Source organism: Psittacula echo, assembly GCF_963264785.1.
Source record: "Psittacula echo genome assembly, chromosome: 1".
Taxonomy (NCBI): domain Eukaryota; kingdom Metazoa; phylum Chordata; class Aves; order Psittaciformes; family Psittacidae; genus Psittacula; species Psittacula echo.
The window spans coordinates 90,021,024-90,034,652 of record NC_137735.1 but is presented as its reverse complement, the minus strand read 5'-3'; the positions used below and the strand labels follow the sequence as shown (position 1 = coordinate 90,034,652).

General features: G+C 44.7%; 1 protein-coding gene across 1 annotated transcript in view; it reads left to right on the top strand.

Moving 5' to 3' along the window:
• Positions 1-4,920: 4,920 nt before the first annotated feature.
• Positions 4,921-13,629, top strand: part of LARGE1 (LARGE xylosyl- and glucuronyltransferase 1) — a gene marked incomplete at its 3' end in the record, with an annotated part of 273,098 nt that continues 264,389 nt past the window's right edge. The window contains exon 1 of the mRNA XM_080627788.1: positions 4,921-4,948. The remainder of the gene's footprint in view (positions 4,949-13,629) is intronic.

Sequence of the window (13,629 nt, the reverse complement as noted above, 5' to 3'; positions counted from 1 at the left end):
TGAAGTTCCATATCTGTTGGGAATGATGGTACATTTGATAATCCTAATAATCCATACTGCTTCTAAGAATTTCTGTGGGTGCTGGAAGTTCTGTTCTCCAATAGTAGATAAGAACATACAGAAATTGTTCAGTATTTTGTAGGGTCAGACTCTGACAATTTGCTAGACAATTTTAAGACACAGCATTAGACTAAAATATGTGGAACTGCTGAGAACTCCAGTAACAAGCATCAGACAATCTGGTTTTATTAATAACAAAGCTGTTTACAAAATCTTGTTTCTTCCTCCTTACATCCTCAGCAATTCATTCATTGTGTCTATCACCAAAGCAGTTACAATCCTTCAACAGTGCAAGAAAACATTATTACATGAAGGCTGATCCTTTAGCTTCACTTAGGAGAGCGGACAGAATAAGTCACTTCAGTACGGCTCACTTCTGACTTTGATTCGCTCATGAAAATAACTATCACAACAGAAACCAATATGTATGTTACAATAGCTTCTCTAGAAAATCATTCATACCAGAATTAAATGCTTTTTACAGATATGCAGAGGTTTTGTGTTATTGGTTTTTGTTTGGTTGGTTGTTTTTCCCCTAAAACGCTTTCCTACTTATCATAATATGCCAACGTTTTCAGTTAGTAACATGTGATATCACTGGCATGTTCAACTTCATTATTCACTTCAGTTCATCTGATCCGACTCTTGACTAAAGCATCAGGAAGCGGGCACTGCTGGCAGCAGAATACTACGCTTGATGGACCAATGCCTTTAATTAAGTCTGGCAAATACTATCTTGCCATGAGAACCTATTCCAGAATTCAAAATATTTTGGTATCACATATTGCAAAACATAATTTCTGTCCACATTAAAGTGACTTTTGAATAAGTTACAGCATTTAAGAAGTTGATGTAACAAGAGAATTAGCATCTATGGTATCTTTTATAGAATAACATTTTTCTCTTAAACTGTTCCGTTATCCTTCTGGGAGAAGAAAACAATACTGATACAATCTGTATCCCTATTATTTCTACTTCTGATTATTTACATTGCTACTCAAAGCACATGTATACTTTTCTTCCTCTTCCATTCTAAGAACAGATCAATGCCTTTCAGAATCGGATTGTATGCACATTTGCTCCGCTCCTCTCACTTCTGTTCTTGCAGTCCTCTCCAAATCTCAGGCACTGTTTTGCATCCATACGCACACAGAGTTTATCACACGGTCCTCTTAGCATGATAACGGGTTGCAATGACCCACTTTACACCGCTAAGGAAGTGAAAGAAAAATTATGAATAAGAAAAAAGAGCGTTGTCCTATGCCCACGGAAAACAAATAAGCAATCAAACAGAAGGTGCACTTATTACTTCACTCTCAGCAGTTACCAGCACACAGGGAAACAACACAGGGACACCGCCGCATTTAAGTGCAAAGCCGTGGTACTCAGTTCTGACGCGTCAACTAACGGTGCTATTAAGCCAGGTCTCCCACCGCCGAGCGTTCACGTTTGAAGGCTACACACCGCTTCGCCGCCGTGACGGGCACCGCACCCCGCCGGTGCCTGAGGAGAGGGCCGGGCCGGGGCCACCCCTCGCTCTCCCCGCACTCACCCCAGCGCGCTCCACCGCCCGGCCGGAACGGTGCGCTCAGCTGCGGCGCTTGGGGTGACCACTCGGCAGGCGGAGGCCGGCGGGCATGGAGCCGGGCCTCCCCTCGCAGTCCTCTCCCGCGGGACGCGCTCGCTGTCCCGGGCCCAGGTGTAGCGGCCGGGACACCGCTCTGCGCGGGCGGGCGGGCCGGCCGCACTGGCGGCCGCCACTGGTTGGGCGCTCGGCGCCTGTCGCTGGGCGGTGTGTCAGCGGGCTGGCTCCGCCTCGGCCCCGCGCCTCCGCCCGCCCAGGCACAGACATGACACAGACACACAGTCACTGCAGCTGCCGCTGAGCCCGGGGCAGAGCGGCGGCGGGCATCCCGCTCCCGGCACCCGCGGAACGGCAGCGGCGGCCACCCTCGCCTCGGCTCGCCGGGCACAGCGCCGGCGGCGGGCAGCCTCGGCACCGAGACCCGCAGGGGGCAGCCTGGCACCAGGCGCCGGAGGGAGCCGGCTGGGGGAAGGCTGGCAGCGGGGAAGGGGCGGGAGGCAAGGGAGGAAGGAAGGAAGGAAGGGGAAGGGGGCAGCCTGGCACTCAGACTCGGAGGCGGCCGCCGGGCACTGGCACGGAGCGAGCCCGGGCGGAGCGCGGCACCCAGCGGCCGCTGAGGCTGGGCCGTCAGCAGTAACAACGACCGCGGCGGTGCCGGAGGGAGCCTCTCCGTGCTCTGCTCCACTGTGCCGGTGACCTTCCCGGAGCTGCTCGCCGCCCTCCAGGCCGGGGCAGGGCCTCCCCTCCCCGCGGAGAACGTGCATCAGGCCTCGGGGAGAGGCCGGGAGGCTGGGCCGGAATCCCCCGTCGCCCCCGAGTCCTTCTGGCCGCCGGCGGGGCCTGTGCGCAGCGCGGCTCGCCGCGTGGGAGTGGGTCGGAGGGAGGCGAGCGGGACAGACGGACGGGTCCGGGAGGCACCCCAGGACAGCGCGAAGAAGGGAGCGGGCAGAGAGCGAGAGAGCGGGGAGGAGAAGGCAGCTACTTCAGCGGCGCATCCCAGGAACAGTGCGACCCTCCCCGCCACCCTCCTTCTCCGCAGCTCGTCCCGCGGAGAGTGGAGCCGCTAGTGCCGCCCCGGCTGGGACCCGCCGGCTGACACCTCCGGAGCGCCGGGCTGCGGGAACAGAGCTGGAGCTGCTCGGCTGGAGCAAAGGAGGAGGAAGGACTGCTTGTCTGTGCGGAGAGGTGGGCGCTGAGCGCCCGTCCCTGCGGCCCGGGAGCCACACGGGGAAGGTAAATGCCCCGCCGGGTCGCGGGTGCTTTTAGAGGCGAGGGGCGGGGGAGGGCGAAGAACAATCGGTGAGTGTCTGCCTTCTAGCAGTCCGGGGGAGGGGGCATCCGAGTCCGGTAGAGCTGAGGGGGTGACGGTTTTATCTCCTGGATTTTAATCCGCATCAGATCTGGAGTTGAAGAGATGCTCCGGCGGAGGCACGCTTGTCGCTCCCCGGGCACAACGGGGCACACCCCCTGTTCCCCAGCTGAGGGAGGTTTCCCTGCCTGGCTCGCACTGCGTTCCACTCGTGAGTCTGACCGGGCGCTGGTTTACAACGCACCCGTGCCTCTTCCCTCCAGCTGGGTGCGTTCCTGTGCCGCGGGGCTCCGGCCGCGGGGCTGGCGGGAGGAACGAAGCCGCCGTCCCGCAGAGGAGCCCGGGACTGCCGGGGCCTGTGGCTGCTGCCGTGGGGGGTGGCCGGGTGTCACGCCGTGGGGCTTGAGCGCCTCGCCCCGCGGCGTGTACGCTCCGAAGAGCGGCTGGCTGAACGGGACCTGACCGCCGGCCCGGGGCGAAGCCGGAGTTTCGCTGAGACAGTGCAACGGGGAGGGTGGGTTTCCCCATCCTCCTCTAGCCTACCCAGCAAGCTTTCAGCCCAGGAGGTTCTCCTTTGGGAAGGCTTCTACTATCGCCTCCTATCCGAGATGGTGTCATTTAGATCATTAATCCCTGCTCACGGGGGGGAAGGAAGGGAAAATAGCAACTTGCGGCCTCTGTGGAGGTGATGTGAAGTTTGACAGTGCCTTATGTAACACTTTGGAGAGATTCCTAGCTCTTCTGCTGTGCCCAGTTTTGTTTTTAGAAAGCAAGTGATTTCTCATCTTTGTAGAGCATCAGACAAGTGATCTTTGCTTGTGTTTTCACCTGAGTAAAGTGTCTTCTGCTTTGTTCAACTTGGAACAGAGGTACTGTTAGACAGCAAATAAAGCCTACTTCTTTTCTGACATGCATTTTTTTAACTGAAAATTAGCCCGTGGAGGCATCTGAACAGTTGTCATAAGGTCTTTACCTTTTTGTGTATGTATTGTAGTCGCTTTTTATAGCGCTCTTAAAATTACTACAGGAAACATTTTCACAGCATTGATTGTCATTTATGTATTCTAGAAGATATGATGCCAGGATGGAAATGACAGTAAATCAAATGTCTTTTAGACATTGTTAGCTTTTTTTGTAGTATTTAAGTGCTGTAAGGGACAGAAGCCACCGGGCTAAACAAAGTACCATGTTAAAACCAGACCTGGCAATTGCCAAGAGGTCAGCACATCTCGTTTATTGAAATCTTCTGGATACAGATTAATTTTCTTTGTACAACTTTTATTTTTTTTTAACTTCCTCAGAAATAGAAACAGCAGGAAATTAGATAAATGGATTGAAAGGTTGCCTAGTTTCCCTGCGGTTTCTCTAAGTGGTTATGTCTTCTACTGAAAAAAGAAAAGAAGCTAGCTTCACACAAAAAGACAGGGTAGTGATTCATGACATATTCTTTAGACTCCTACTGCAAAGGTACACTAGGGGGACTAGTTTGGGTTGTGGGGGTTTTTTTTTCCCCATTCAGTGGTGGAAATGCACCGGCTGTTGTAATAAGACCTGTGAAATGAAGGGGTTTTGTCTCACCTTATAGAGCTCCATGATTATAATTGTAAGCTTAAGAGGAAAAATCACATGTGTAAACTCAGATGATGAGTGCGGGGAAGAGGGATCTTCTAAGAAAGTCATTCTGCTCCCTGCTGAATAGAGAGACAAGTTATTAAAGGTTAGTTTACTTACAAGAACAGAACAAGTTAATGAACAAGCCACTCCAAACATTCTCACTGTGTTGGAGTTTTTTTGTTTGTTTTAAATAGAGGAATGACCAAGGTGGAGCACGTATCCCTAGGCTTCTTGAAAACTGCAAACTGCTGATAAGTATTCCAAGTTTTAAATATGAAATTCTTATTGCTTAGGTGTCTTGTGACGACCCTTAATCAACAAGGCTGCAAGTCATGTAGAAGCCGCAGTAACTGCAGAGTCTCTGATGGATAATTGGATTGGTAGGTTGGTTTTGCCTAATTTTTTCCCCCCTGCCTTTTAATTGCCTGCTGTGGTAGCAGGTTCCTTTTCTCCATCCTGTTGATATTTAATTCTCAGCATTTTTTATTTATGTTGTGTGTTGCATCTTTCCTGTTCAAAGTACATACCCCTGTCTCAGTTGCTAGTAAGGAAAAATAGCTTGGAGGTATTTGGATGGCAGTATGTAGCAAGATGTATTTATTTATCTGAAATATACATGACAACGTTTTTTTCTTCTCTGTTTACATGACATAAAAATATTGTAAGTTTTCTCAAGTCTGGAGAAATAAGTACTGTTTTTTCTTTGGAGAAGCACTGAAAATAGTATTACTGGTATGTTGAATTCCCAGGGCCAGCTATTCAATCTACAGGAATTCCAAAGTACGGCACTCGGAAAGCCAAAGTGCAGAGAAGTGGTGAATGACTGCATGTCCTTTGGCAAATTCAGAGCTGTCAGAGGCTTGATCTGAAATTTCAGTGTGTAGGACTTAATATTAGCAGAAGTAGTATTTCTGCTGAATGAGTTATTTTAGAAAACTGATAAAACTAGGCATCTCCCATGTGCACTTAAGTCACTGAAGTGTTCTTAAATATAACGATTTTGAAGGAACAATCCTCCAAACTATTACTTATGTGACTGTTTATTGCTCTAATGTGTATTTTTTGTTTTTACTTGGAAGAAACTATCAGTTGTCAATAGACCCTTACTGGAATACGCTCCTGTTTCATCCTCCGATTTCTTTTTTTGTATGTGTGCTTGTATAAAAGCAATCTTAAAAAAACAAATGCACGTATACACAAAACCAACAAAACTCAAGTAATTTTGCCTCATGTCTATAAAGGCTAATATTGAGTAAAATTCATAACCTGACCAGAAGGGCTTTGCACTGTATGTTAAACTTGATCTGCGTGCAAACTCCTATCAGTGTTCCTGGGAGTGCTTGTCTAGATCCAGAACAGCTTTAATTTAAGACATTTCATCACCTGCATTAGAATAATTAAAAAACCATGTGTTTTAAGGGTATGAGATTTCTGGTGTATCTCTTTTTCTTGTAACATGTGTGCTGATGACATTAAGATAAAGACTTACGTGATAATAGGGCATAATGACCAATGCAAGTTTACAGTTGGTTAATCTTCATGAGTTTGTCTTCATTCCCTCCAGAGTTAGGTATATTGATTAATTGCCTAATACTGTGGCTAAAGAACTTTCTGAAAAGAAGCTTTGTGTAAGGAAACATACACACAAGCACATGCGCTATTTTTGCTTGGTTAGTTGTCTGGGTTTGAATCATCTTAGTAGTGAATATTAGCTTTAAGAGACAATTATTGTTTATTACCCCACACTTGGCATAATTCAAGAGCTGGAGAGTAAGAACTACCATCAGGGAAACTATTTTCCCGTTTTTTGCTTTTTTCACTGGATTCCTAATTCTCCCCTTCCTTGTGGTACGTGCACCTGAAGATAAATGTTAAGAAATGAGCTTTGTACCTTGTAGGGATTCATGACTCTCTGGTGTCATTTTGCTAAGTATTTAAGGTCTGTCCTTGTCTTGTCAAAGCTTCTTCAATGCGTGGCTGTAGAAGAGGAGTAGCAGATAAGAAATTCTATTTCAAATGGAAGTTGGTGGCTCAAAAATCGAGGAGAAAATTGCTAGAAAGGATTATCCTGGCCTTGGCACTGACTTTTAAGTGAAAATGCCAAGGCTGGAATCCCTGTTTAAGAGCCACATGTGTCAGAAGTAGAAACAAAGTGTGTAGAATAGTTCCATTACCTGTTTCAATTTGCAGATCAGAGCAGGTCTGATCTTACAATGCTTGCAGTGGTATCCACCTTACTGTTGTTTCTCAGATATAGCTACCATTTCCCTCATAATGGAGTTAACTGGGTAGAAGCTGCACTTACAATTGGCAAAAAGAACCCCAGCAATGTCTATCCAATGTATAACAAAAAGCTAGATCTAATCACATAAGCCTGATGATGCAGGAAGCTGGAAATCTCAGACAGTGCAGGCAGAATGCAGTCTTGCTTGCTAACTTCCGCATAAGATAGGTATGCTTGAAAGTAATAAATAGATTGCTTTTTAAGAATAGACTTCCCTGTGCTTACGCCTCTGATCTCTTGACCAGTTGTATGAGGAGATAGAGTGGTTGTGGCATTTACTCTTCACCCATGCATTTTTGAGTACTGATGAGTCTTTTTTGTTACTCCACATCCATACCAGTTTTCTGTCCTCAGGGAATAGTTGCACATATTGACCCAGACCTTATGCATGTTGCCTGAGGGGCAGCCAGTCAAGGGTCACATCGTTTAACACTGACTGGGTTTACTGTTTTCCCAGATATCTGTGAAAATGATAGAAACTCGTAACAATTTTTGATTGTTGTTTAGCAAAGCTGGAAGTAGCAGTGCTAACACCAGAACCATTGCTTTCTTAAATCAGAAGGACAACACCTGTATCAGTTTAAACCTGCTTTTACATTCTGGCACTGACACACTTTTACAAGAAGACTTCTATTCAGAAAAAAAAAATTTAAGCACCTCTATGCTGCTTCCTCCACCAGAAATTTTCTGCTGCTTTAAACTTCAGGGAAGTTGAGTTTTGCTTCGAGTTGCAACTTTCAATAGTCCCTCTAAAGTTTATCCCAGAATACAATATATTTACATGCAAAATGCCATCATTTCAGTTGTATCATTAGCTTTTGGGTTTTATTTCCTGGCAGGCGTTTGACAACTAAGACTTAAGACTAGGAGAAAACTGTGTTATTGAGCAGTCTTCATTTAAATACAGAGAAGAATGAAGGATTTTGATTTGAGGGGGAAGTGGAAGAGAGAAAGGGCAGAAAAGTGCAAGAATTGTGGAATTTGATTTTTTTTTTTTTAAATATGAAAGTTTTTGTTTTCCTGCAATTTCCAGATGGACTTTTGTACGTGTTTAGGGACTTGGGAATTAATTTGCCTATTTGGAGAAAAGAATGTTTCTCATCTTGGAATACAGAGTGCTATTGAATGATGAAATGGTGGGAGGAAGCAGAAATGTCAAATTAGATGTGAATTCAAGGGAATTGTTGAAATTAGATGAAGTTTCCAGCTAATAGTCAGGCTTCTCAACCCAGCTCCTTCTGGCTAGGTTTCGTCTTCCTTTCTCTGATTCCCCTGCTGTGCCGCTGAACCTCAGTCGCCTTGGTGATTGTTTTCTGTTCCGTCTTCAGTTAATGTTACTGCTAATCAATACTGCCAATGGAATTTTATGTTCAGAAATTACTGGACTTCAATATATGAATCTGCTTAATCTAATATTTTTCAGGATGAAGTTATGAGAAAGGTGTATGCCACTGGATAGAAATAAGAAATTAAAACCAGTCATTCTAGCATTATTAAATCTCCAAATATATATTCTTTAGATCATGTTGTTCTTAAGGATATTAGCTTTCATTGTTTTCTAACAGAAGGGAGTCATAGGCTTCTTGTTTTTTCGTAGAACATGAACAGACATTAACTCTGAGGCTGTGCAAGCAGCAGTTATATTCTGTATTTTTGTAGTTTCATCTTTTTTCAATGCTAGGACTGGTTCTAGAATGTGACTCAGATTTAAACACAGAGAGGTTATCGTTCATGTAAGACAAGTCTTCTAAGATAATATATTGGTTGGTGTACCTGAGAATTCTTACTTAAGACAAAGATGGTTCCTACCCTCTTAAAAGGGTACAATTGTCTGTATTTTTTAATTCTTCAGTGTGTACCATGCAACTAGATGCTGTTTTATCAAAGTAGAGAATTGGAGCATTTAAGAATGAGGTCCTTGTAAAGGTGGATGTTTTCTATTGTTATTTTTCAAATACTTTGTATTATTTCCTTGACCTTTCAGATCTCTTTAACATCAACTACATTTACGAGAAATCTGTTCCTCTTTAGTAACTCTTCCAAGTTAGATGTCAGCAGGTTGATGATTTGCTCTGCATGGTGGCAAAGCTACAGGAGGAGGTGGAATGGCTAAGGAGCATAGGGGAATCTGAGAAGGAGATTGATTGTGGACCCACACTTTACCATCCACCTGAAACAAAAGAAATTAAGGATCCTCTACCCTCTAGCCACCAGGCAGATGAAGGAGACCTAGGAGACAGGGGAGGTTGGAAGCAGGTTACTCCTCAACGTAGATGGTGTATTACTCCCCAGTTTATGTCACCTTCCCAATACCCCTCTACTACAGGTTTGAGGCCTTGATACTTGAGGATCAGGAAGATGAGGAAGATGATGCATTAGATTTGAGGAGGGCCACAAGGATCATAAAGGGGCTGGAGCACCTCCCATATAAAGACAGGCTGATAAAGTTGGGGGTGTCTAGCCTGGAGAAGAGAAGGCTGCATGAAGACCTCATAGCAGCCTTCCAGTATCTGAAGGGGGCCTACAAAGATGCTGGGGAAGGACTCTTCGTTAGGGACTGTAGTGATAGGACAAGGGGTAACGGGTTCAAACTTAAACAGGGGAAGTTTAGGTTAGATATAAGGAGGAAGTTCTTTACTATGAGGGTGGTGAGGCACTGGAATGGGTTGCCCAAGGAAGTTGTGAATGCTCCATTCCTGGCAGTGTTCAAGGCCAGGTTGGATGGAGTCTTGGGTAACATGGTTTAGTGCGAGGTGTCCCTGCCCATGGCAGGGGGCTGGAGCTAGATGATCTTAAGGTCCTTTCCAACCCAAACCATTCTGTAATTCTAGATAAGGGATCATCCAGGTTAGAAGATTCGCCACAGAAGAGTCAGAGAATGCCTTGTATCACGACCAACTCTACTAGGAAAAAAAGTAGAGTGGTTGTGATTGGTGAGTCCATGCTAAGGGGAGCAGAGGGCTCCATATGTTGACCTGACCCAACTCACAGGGAAGTCTGCTCCCTCCCTGGAGCCAGTGTAAGGGATGTCACTGGAAAACTCTCTTGTCTGGTAAGCCTAGTGACTATTATCCTTTACTAGTCTTCCAGGTGGGGAATGAGGAAATATCTTCAAGAAGCCTTAAGGACTTAAGGAGGACTTCAGGGCATTGGGGCAACTGGTTCAGGGTTCAGGAGCCCAAGTAGTCTTGTCCCTCCTGCCAGTCACAAACAATGACAGTAGTAGCATCAGAAAAATCTTGCAGATTAATTCCTGGCTCTGGGACTTGTATCAACATCGGAATTCTGTGGATTTTGATGATTGGTTGGTCTACACGGCACCAGGCCTGCGGGTGGTATATGGGGTATGCCTTTCCCAAAGGGGGAAAAGGATCCTAGCCCAGGAACTAGCAGGGCTCACAGGGAGGGCTTTAAGCACTTAAAGGAGAAAAAAATAGGAGAATGCTTGAAGGAGTAAATGAATATGTCTTGGTCTTTAAAGGCTGAAGGTTAGTGTTCTTTAAATGTATGGAGTTTTGTCTGTGGCCAGGTGGTGCTAACAACCTGGAGAGGGAAACTTGTACAGGCTTTTGCCATTCAGCTGATGTCACCATAAGTGAATGTTAAGGAGGCCACAGTTTCTACTGAATTATTGACACATGCTAACTGGGTTAAAAATGCAGCACTTTTATTTATGACATCAGTTTCTATCGTTTTTGATGAGTGATAAGCAGGGACAGGCACAGCACCTGTCTGAATAGAAGGGTACTGCCATGTTGCTGGGCAAATTTGTAAGGGTGAAGAGATGGAGAGAAATGAAGAGAGGGAAGGAGCACTGAGGTAAAGCCATATTTGACAGGTGTCTGAAGGTGGTATAGTGTGATACAGAGCAAATTTTTCACATGCCCTTTTTGTTGTTAAGCTCTTCAGAATTTTCATAGGTGAAGTTCTTTCCTTTCTGTTCTAACACTGAAAAATACTGGATTATACATCAGTAATAAAGATTTCTGGGCCTGCAGTTAGTATAAGGATTTTCCCTAAATGGCTAATTTTGGAGCATGGTTTATTTTCCATGTTCGGTTTTGATCCTTTTTGAAATAGGAATGTTTGCTTAAAACAGCAGTATAAACATTGGTTTATACTGGAAGTTTTCTGACACAGCAGTGTGTTCAGAGAATCACAGATTGGCTGAGGCTGGAAGGGTCCTTTGGAGGTCGTCTGGTCTACCCCCCTATGCCCAAGCAGGCCCACCTTGAGCAGGTTCTGCAAGACTATGTCCAGATGGACTTTGAATATCTACAAAGAGGGAGAGTGTACAAACTCTCTGGGCAACCTGCACCATTGATCAGTTGCTCTTACAGTAAAAAAGTGTTTCCTGATGTTCAGAGGGAGCCTCCTGTGTTTCAGTTTGTGCCCATTGTCTCTTTTCAATCACTGAACACCACTGAGAAGGATCTAGCTCCATTTTCTTTATACCTTCCCTTCAAATACTTACTTTTGACATCCCTCACTATTTTCAGCTCTAGGTAGGTTCTGGCTTTCCTGACTGCATTTCTGCATGCTCAGGCAACCTCTCTACATTTCTCCCAGGTTACCTGTCCCTGCTTCTAGCTTTTTTATCCTTTCTGTGTTTGAATTTTGCCAGGATCTACTTATTCATCCATGTAGGCCTTCTGGCATTTTTGCCTGACTTCCTGCTCACTGGGATGGAGGGTTCTTGAGCTTAGAGGAAGTGATCTTTGAGTATCAACCAGCGTTCCTGGACCCCTCTTCCCTCCAGGGCCTTATCCCATGAGACTCTTTCAAGCAGATCCCTGAAGAGACCAGTCTGTTATCCTGAAGTCCAGGGCTCTGATCAATTTTTCTTTTGCCCTGTGCTCTCTTCTCAGGATCCTGAATGCCACCATGGTCACTGCAATTTAAGGCTACCTTTGACCTTCAGATCCCTAAGGAACCCTTCCTTCTTCAAAAGAATAAGATCCAGCACAGCATCTCTTGTTGTTGGCACCTCTGTCACTTGGGTGAGGAATTTGTCATCAGTGCTCTGCAGGAAAGCTCTGGATTGCTTATCCCTGCCTGTGTTGTCCTTCCTGTAGATACCAGGATGGTTTAAGTCCCTGGTGAGGACTGGGGCTTGTGAATGTGAGGTTGCTTCTACCTGTCTGTAGAGGGCCTCATCCACTTGTTCTTCATGGTCAGGTGGCCTATAGTAGTTGTCTACTGCAATGTCACCCTTACTGGTTTGCTCTTTGATACTTACCCATAAGCTCACCATCCATGCCCAGGCTAAGCTCCTTGCTTTCCAGGTGCACTTTCACATAAAGGGATATTGCACCACCTTACTTTCCAACGTGTCCTTCCTAAAGACCCCGTATACCTCCTCTGTAGCACTGTAGTCATGCAAGCCATCCCACCATGTCTCCATCATCTCAACAAGATCCTAACCATGAAACTGCACAAAAATATTTTAATTCCTTGTGTTTATAATCTTTGTGTTTATTTGTGGAGGAAAAAAAAAACCCAGCCTCCACAAATGATGGAAGCAATTCAGATAAAAGCACTATTTTTGCCAATATAACTGTGACTACTGTGGCAGCTTCTGCTAGCCAAGTTACGTCAATCAACAGTCACTCTTCACACCATCAACCAGCATAGCTGGAGTGTCAGAAATTCCCAAAGCGAGAAACTATTCCTGCCCAAAAGAGCCTATAAAATGCAGAAGTAAGAGGGTGCTCAACTGTTTGAATACTGATAGTTTGTACTTTCCTTTTTTATTTTCTTTTTTTTTTTTAGATTGTACATTTAATTTCAATAATTTATCATTTGAGTAATACTGGCTTATTTATACATGGTTTTGTTTGTTAAAATATCTTTGGAAAAAGTAAAAATCTGTATTCCTGTGTTGCAATCCAGTAGAAGCAGCAGCATGGGACAGTTCTGAAAAAAAATTCTCCTTAGTTCTGGGACACAACTGCTTTTCTCTGTCAGATTGCATTGCTTTGGTTTGTTTTAAATTGATGTGGTATTTTAAGTACATTTTTATATTTGACTTGAAAGCGCTAAAATAAAATCTTAACAATAGTATATAACACCAATTTTTTGGACTAACCAAACAGAAACCTTTAGCAGGATGGCGACAGATCCCACTGCAGCTGCCATATGATGGTAGTATATGAAGGTGAAATGCATCTAACATGTCAGGAGCTGAGTCATTTATCACAGATAGCAAGAAATCCAAGTTCCCTTGTGGTTTTGTGTCTTTTTCTTTGCTGGTATTCACCCTGCCTATCTGAGTTTGTGATACAACTTTTTTTGATCATGAAGAACATGTCTTGTTTGGTCTGTTTTTAGTCAGATACAGCTGTCATTTTTAGGACCTAGTGTCTTTGATTTATCAGAACAAAACAGGACAAAATGGAATTTCTGGTGGAGTTTTACTGGATTGAGCGCTGGTATTCCAGCATGCCAGCAATAACATTATTAAGAGTGAGAAGCATTTTTCAGGAGCTGTTTCTAATGCCGACTTAAGTATTTCTAGTGAGAAATCACTCTAATTGTTCAGGTTGTCCCAGGTCTATTTTCAAATCCTCTCTGCTTTCAGACAAGGAGATTGTTAGATGATACCTAATAATGTTTTCAGTTAGATATTCCTGTCAAATGTTTACCTGACAGCCAACTGTCATGTTTTTTGTGGGTTATTTGCCAACTGGAACTGTTATCCGAGTTGACTGTGGTAACTGAGTACAAATTCCCACTAGTAACCAAGCCTGCTAAGCTAGGCTGAACAATGGGAGGACG